The 7660-nt window shown below is 36.8% G+C and overlaps 1 protein-coding gene across 3 annotated transcripts in view; it reads left to right on the forward strand.

Annotated features, from left to right (window-relative positions):
- Positions 1-2569, forward strand: part of ccdc136b (coiled-coil domain containing 136b) — a 29244-nt gene extending 26675 nt beyond the window's left edge. For all 3 annotated transcript variants that reach the window (XR_005007127.1, XM_036568002.1, XM_036568003.1), the window contains one exon: positions 937-2569. The gene's annotated coding sequence lies outside the window, so the exon portion shown is untranslated. The remainder of the gene's footprint in view (positions 1-936) is intronic.
- The last annotated feature ends 5091 nt before the right edge of the window (positions 2570-7660 follow it).

Raw genomic sequence — 7660 nt, forward strand, 5'->3', positions numbered from 1 at the left:
AGGCTGTGATTAATCTGGAATAAAGCTGCACCGTCCCCACTGTCACTGTGTTAGAGCTCATTACAGTAATAACTGATTAGATCAGAAGGCCGTCTCTGATTGCTCAGAAGATCTGCCCTGATTGGTCAGAAGGCTGTCCCTGATTGGTCAGAAGCTCTGCCCTGATTGGTCAGAAGACCAGCCCTGATTGGTCAGAAGGCTGTCCCTGATTGTTCAGAAGCTCAGCCCTGATTGGTCAGAAGGCTGTCCCTGATTGGTCAGAAGCTCTGCCCTGATTGGTCAGAAGGCTGTCCCTGATTGGTCAGAAGCCCAGCCCTGATTGGTCAGAAGGCTGACCTTGATTGGTCAGAAGCCCAGCCCTGATTGGTCAGAAAGCTGGCCTTGACTGATCATAAGGCTGTCTCTGATTGGTAAGAATCTCAGCCCTGATTGGTCATAAGCTCAGACCTGACTGGTCAGAAAGCTGTTCATGAATGGTTGGAATTCTGTCCCTGATTGGTCAGAAGCTCATCTTTGATTGGTGAGAGGCTGTCCCTGATTGATCAGAGGCTGTCCCTGACTAGGTAGAAGCTTGTATCTTATTGGATCAAGAACAGTTTATGCTCAAGAACAGTTTATGCTCCAAAATACTGAGCTTAACTGGCCCTGGAGTGGGTTAGGTGTAGTATGGGTTGCCATGGAGGTAGTGGGGTAAAAAGTGATCCAAATCCCAGGTTAGATTGAACTAGGCTTAAAGTAAGCTGGATAAGAAAGAAGCCCTGCTTTGTGAGACAGACTCTGTACACTGAGCAGCTATGAATTAAACATTTAATCCGCGTTTGAGTGTTTTCTTTAGTCCGGATCTGATCCCACTGTCATTAAGCCCAACTCCTCCTCCTCAGTGATGATAACAACAACAGCAACAACAACAATAACAACGCTGTCTGTGTGTTTCAGGGACGACAACAGAGTCTTTCTCTGGCTGTTATTACGCCTGCAGCAGAGCTGTCCATCCTCTCATGCTTGTTTAATTTTGAACCTGCTGACCTATGGTCAGTCGAGCGCCCGATTTACTGACCCATGATCAGCTTAAAGGTCAGATCCATTTCTCTTCCTGCCTTTGGTTCTACCCGGAACTTCTTTGGCGTTCGGCCATCTCTGAGTGGGCCGTGTAGTTTTTCCTGACCCTAAATGACCAGCAGAGCAGAACGTGGAGCGGCAGCTTTAGCGGAGACGAGGATTTAACTGTAACTCTGTGGAAGTTTCTTACTCTTTTTGTAAAAAGTCACCTATTTTACCTTTCAGTACGTTGCTTGTAATCTGATTTCCTATTAGGTTAATATCAACTCTATGTTTTATAAAGATATATTAATTTATTCACCTATTTAACATAAATATCGTGTATAGATTGTTCCTTTATGTGGTGTTATGTAAAAAAACTTAAATTAATATATTTTTAGAGGGAGAACTAAGTGGTGAGGAAGGTATCGAATGCAATAAAAATATAAGGCGTCTTCTGCAGCTCGAATTTCACCTCTAGATCAGGTGAAGAAAAATAACTTTACTGTCCCATCATGTGTTAGATGAAGGGTGAAGGGATGTGGATGAAGGCTTTTATCTTTATGATAATGGTACGCACCTGCACAGGTGCACATACAGGCACTGACAGTGTAGACCATCAATTTATTGATGATTTTTTCTGTCATAAGTGGAATTAACAACCATATTGTAGTGCACTATAGATAATAATGGACAACAAATTATGTTTTAAATATCTATATATTTATAAATGTATTTACACAAATCATATAAATACATGTCATGGATTTCCATTAAAAAAATCAGTTTAATTTAAATAACAGTTTAATTTGATGGATTATTATAAAGGTTGATTTGGAAATCCAGTGTTTTTGTATTTATTGTTTTTACTATTTTTATATGGAGCTTGTTAGTCTTTTTCTTATTTGGGAAAAAACTGAAGCCATTTTAATTAGATATTTAAAAATTATACAAATATTTATTCCCAAAGCCATTTTCAGCCCATGGTGTAGCTTCAAATACTGCATGCAGTAACAAAAAACACCACAGGTTTAAAAAGAACTTTTAAAAACTATTTAACGTGAAATATTATTATTTGTAAGTTATATTAATAGAAAGTGAATATTTCAGTTCAGTTCATCATTTCTGTAAAGTTACGCTCAGGATTTAAGATGCAATTTACAACCTGATGGAGCAAAATTGAATTAATAGCTAAAAAACTATTTGAAGCACAGCTTTGAAATTTTGCATGTTTGCATGAATTAATTTGATTAATTTAATTGTTATTCGTGTGGAATGTAAATTTAAAAAATCTAATGGCATTTTTAAAAATAATCACTGAACAGAAATGTTCCAAAGCTGAATGTTCTACTGTTGCACATTTTTCCTCCAAGCGTTGCCGGATCTGTTCAGTAATGAGGTCGCTAAGGAGCCAAAATATGAATCTTTGTGTGGTACACTCTTAAAAAATGGTTCTTCAAGGGTTCTTTAGTAAAGACAATGGTTATTTAAGGTTCTATACCATTTGCATGCTTAAATGTTTCTCTGCATGGTGAAATAGTTTAGATTCAGATCTAAACTTCAGATTGATGGAAAATGTGTTGTATATGGTTCTATATAGCACCTAAAAGGGTTCCACTATTGTTACAATGTCAAGCTTGTAAGAGAGAAACATTTGAGCATGCATATGGTTCTTTGAGTGTTCATCATTCTGTGTAGAACCCTTGCAGAACCATCTTTTTTAAAAGTGTAGTAATCTCAACGTTACTGAGCTCTGCTAAAGCCTGAGTAGACTGATAAATCAATGTGATCAGTTATTAATCTCAGCGTTACTGAGCTCCGCTAAAGCCTGAGTAGACTGATAAATCAATGTGATCGATTATTAATCTCAGCGTTACTGAACTCTGCTAAAGCCTGAGTAGACTGATAAATCAATGTGATCGGTTATTAATCTCAGTGTTACTGAGCTCTGCTAAAGCCTGAGTAGACTGATAAATCAATGTGATCGGTTATTAATCTCAACGTTTACTGAGCTCTGCTAAAGGAATTATGGGAGCCAAAATAATTTGTTGAGAATTTTGTAACTTCATTTAAGATTAAAAGAAGAATTACATAAAGAAAACTGCCGAACAGTAACAGTGAGGAACAGCTTGAATTACATAAAAATGACAACAGCAGAGGTTTTCCAATCTTATCAGTATGTATTTTAAATATATTCTGAAAATGTTCATTTTCAACACATTGTAATGGAAACTGAACACATTAAGGACAGAGTGTTCGGTTTTCAGCCATCCCTACTTTTTCAAAGTATTCTGCCCAAAACTGTATGTAATGTTGTCTGAGCCAGACCTGAGTTTGGTCACTGTAGAAAGTTGAGGGTTCTCCAGTGTAGATGTTCACGGTTTCTGAGACGCGATTCAGACGGAGGTACACGTTCCTTCATCTTCACAGTTAGACGGTTTCTCCTGTGTTAGCGATTGAGCCGACGACGGGTGGCTATCTGTTCTGCTCTGATAGAGTTCAGTCTTCCTGTGTGGGGATCTGATGCGTCTCTCTGCCTTTGGCTCATTTTAGTGGCTAAAAACTCAAACTTATAAAAACGTCTTTGTTCTCTGTTGTTTTGTGCTTTTTGCATTTTATATATTGAAATGTTTTATATATTGGAAACTTCTACGAGTGAAATATTACTGTTCGTATTATTGATAACTGACTGTCATGCAATATGACTGTTTATAACAATATTGATATTTATATATTTTGACATAAAAGTATATTTGCTAACCTACAGTTCCAGTAAGAGCTGAATGCACTGCTACAAAATAATATATTACCAAGTGAAAGCATTTTAAATGTAGGTAATGTACCTAATATTTCTCATTAGGAAATTGTGGCTCATATAAACTTATTTTATCCTGTTGTTAATCTGCCAAGCTGCATATGCAGATCATTTAGCTTTGTTTAGGCTTTATTTAGGCTTTATTTCTTGCATAAAAAGCTAAATTATCATCCAGTGAAGTAAGATAAGTACGATAATTTCACTATAGAGTGAATAATCTAACAGAAAATGTTCCTTAAAGCTCTAAATATTAAGTTAACAGAACAACAATCTGTCTCACATTCTGTTTCATAACGAGAAATATAAACATGCTGCATACATTTAGGATTCTTTCACTTGCAAAGGTGTTATTTTTGCAGTGTGGTGGGTTTTATAGAGTGAATTCCACTCTGGGTGAACTTTATTCCTGCATGGTGATGAAATTTTTATAAGACAAACTGCAACAAATCCAGTTTCCTACAGTAAAGCAATACAGCGTTTCAGCATTCAGAGACTAAAGCAACACAAACCTCTTCAGCTGCTTTCAGCCGTGTCAGGAAAGCTAATGAGAAACTAGCTGCACTTTGAGTTGAAGGATCAGTTTATTTGCAGTATTTTAGAGATTGAGGAGAATATTTACACTGAAAACAGTGCTGCGCTGAATTTACTCACGTCTACACGAACGAAACAGGCTGGATTACACTAATGCAGCTCAGTCTGCTCCTGTAGAAATGATGTGCACATTTGAATCAAGTAAACGCAGCACTGCTTTCAGCCTGCGCTCCCCGAGCTTCTCAAACATCCATATTCAGCGTCAGCACCGTGATATCATATCTACTGTACTGTGCAAAAGGTCATTTATTTAATTTCCACTCAAAACGGACATTAAGTACAAGCTATTCATTTTTCAGCATCAGGAAAAATATAGCTGTCTATCACGGACTTTATTTAAACTGAAATGCAAATTTGAAAATTAAACTGCAAATTTGAAAATGCTAATTCAGTTGCAGTTCCAATGTGAGTGTACATTATTTAAGACATAATTCAAATTCAAATGCAAAATGTGTGTTTTTGCAAGTTCAGACTCATCACTTTCTCTTAAAACACACCCCAAAAAGTCCCTCCTGACTTCCCACCTACAGCCTTTGATTGACAGGAAGCCTCGTTGGCAGTGAAAATGCAGTTGAAACAGGAGTACGAATACACATTTTACACCTGAATTTGAATCATTTCTTAAATAATGCAGACTCACATTGGAAATGCAATTGAATTGGCAATTAGTGTTCAGTGTGTTTCCCTTTATTCCAGCTTCCATTCTGTTCAGGAGACTCACTTTCAGTTCCTCAAAGAATCTACAGACACACCTCCAAAGTTTAGTCTTAGAAGTTGGTTTAGAAGTTAGTTTATAACTTAAGTACTAGTATAATAATAGTTTTTATGTATAGAACACTTTTCATAGAGATAAAGCTTAACAGTAACAGAAGAAGCTATGAGTGTTAATATTTAAAATCATATAAGACAATAAAACAGATCAGATTAAAGAGATGAAGACCAAAGAGCCGTAGAGTTTCACTGAAGCGCTGAGTTAAAGAGCTGCGTTTTCAGATGTTTATTAAAAGTGAGCTCTGAGCTCGACTGGCTAATAAAAGCTGATCTGAGCTCCACAGTTTAGAAGCAGAATAACTGAAAGAGTCTCTCCACGTTTTCTGTTATACTGAAGGAGTTCAGAAGGTCAGAATCTGCAGATCTGAGATCATAAACAGACGGTCAGGAGCTTTAAGGTCATTTAGAGCTTTAAAAACCAGCGGCAGAGCTTTAAACTCTCTCTAAGAGGTCCAGGCAGTCAGTGCAGTGTGTAACGAGGTGATATGAGCTCTCTGTGTTGGTGCTGTGAAGATCCATGCTGCTGTGTTCTGTACGGGTTCTAGAGGATGGACTGTTCTCTTCAGTAAGAAGATCATTACAGTGATCAACTCTGCTGAACAAACGCAGCAACGAGTTTCTTTTAAATTATAAAAAGCTGGTTTAGTGAGCTCTGGACTCTGGGGTGGTCAGTCCATCCATCTCTCAAAGATGAAAGCTTTAAGTGCTGTTTATCTGATGGGGCTGTTTTGGTGTCTACCAGGTGTTTCAGGTGGTTGTTAGGAGCCACATTTTCTCTTTAATGACCCTGTTTTTTTCACTTTGACTTTCTCCTTTTTATGCGAGTGGATTATCTTTACTCTAATCTCACAAATATCTCCTGAAAAATCAGTAACTTGTACTTAAAGACAATTTTGACTGGAAATGAGGGGTGTCTTTGGGTCTTTGGGTGTTTGGGTCTCTGACTTTTGCACATCACTGTAGATGATTAAATGTGAATTATGTACAGTAGAATTTGTTTTAGTAGCATTCAGGAGTCACTACAGAATGATTAGAGCTCCTCAGCTCGTTTAAGTTTATGCTTATTTAAGTTAATGTTCCTTTGTAGATTCCCAGTAAATATATTTCTGATTAGACATTAGATTTAGGGTTCTTTAAGGATTCCTGTACTTTCAGATGTGCGTATGTGTAACTTGTAACTTATTTTAAGTTGCATGTCATTCACTAACATTCAGATGCTAATGCTAAGAGTGGCTTTCTCAGTGTAAACTTGCTGATTTAGTTTTCACAACATCGCTGTTGATTTATCTTTATTAATAGTGGGATTAATGTGGTCATTTTGTAATCTGGAAGTATATTTTGTACCGTACATGTTTTGAAAAGAAATAAATAAATCAATGCAAAGCTCACAATGGGTTTTTTTTTCTATAAATGAATGTGTGTATAAATAAAAAATATGAATCTTTGATGTTGGGATGCTCAAATGCTTGTGTGTTGATGTTTGTAGCTCAGTCGATCTTCCAACAGAATCCTGAACCTGCGTGAAAGAACTGCTTTAGTCAGAGGATCATTATTTACAGCCTGATAATAAATCAATTTCATTTAAAGGGGAATTCCACTCATTTTGCATAATTCTGTCATTGCGATGTAAACAGAGAGATTCAGAGAGGTTTGGTGTGAAATGGTTCGGATGTCTTTACAGTGGTGGTGATAGGAACCAGGGGTCGCCATGACTACAACACAAATATAGACATTTTATTTACTATCCAGAACCACCAGTGAACCTACACGAGTCTTCTGAGTTTATATGGAATGTTGATGATGGAAAATGGTGGAAAATCTGAAATAATAACAAATTTTCTTTGGGGACTATTTTGCCTCACAGTGCCCTGCATGTACCCATCTACTATAATTGGATTAAAATAAATTGATTAACAAGATGTTTTATGGCAAAACTTTATCACAAAACTATCGTAAAATAATCTCTCAGTCATCAGGCAGTGAATTCATAACCATTTCGTGTTATAACTTTCTGTGAGGGAGCTTTTAGAGGTGAATAATTCTGACTCAGTAAGTTTCTCTAGAATGGATGTGTGTGTTTATATCTTGACCATTATATGGAACTTTTGAAAAATTGGTGGAGTTCCCCTTTCAGTAATAGTACAGGCAGAGAACCGTTATGCAGAAATGTCTAATGTAGAAATCAGATTTTTTAATCGAGCGCTTCAATAATGCTCCTCATATTTTCACCATGGTAGCTAGCTATGTTAGCATCAAGTTAGTGGGGTTAGCTCAGCGCTACGTGAGCCACTCAGCTCTAGTTTAAATATGGACTTTTTAAAAACTCATAACAGGCATGTAGTTAATCAATATACTTTACTTTGTATGTCTCAGTTTTTAAGTAACGCTTTATTTAAAAGCTTGAACTTCATGTTTGTCTTCTATTATTGTAGCATTAGCCTGTTA

This window comes from Colossoma macropomum, unplaced genomic scaffold, assembly GCF_904425465.1.
Source record: "Colossoma macropomum unplaced genomic scaffold, Colossoma_macropomum, whole genome shotgun sequence".
Taxonomy (NCBI): domain Eukaryota; kingdom Metazoa; phylum Chordata; class Actinopteri; order Characiformes; family Serrasalmidae; genus Colossoma; species Colossoma macropomum.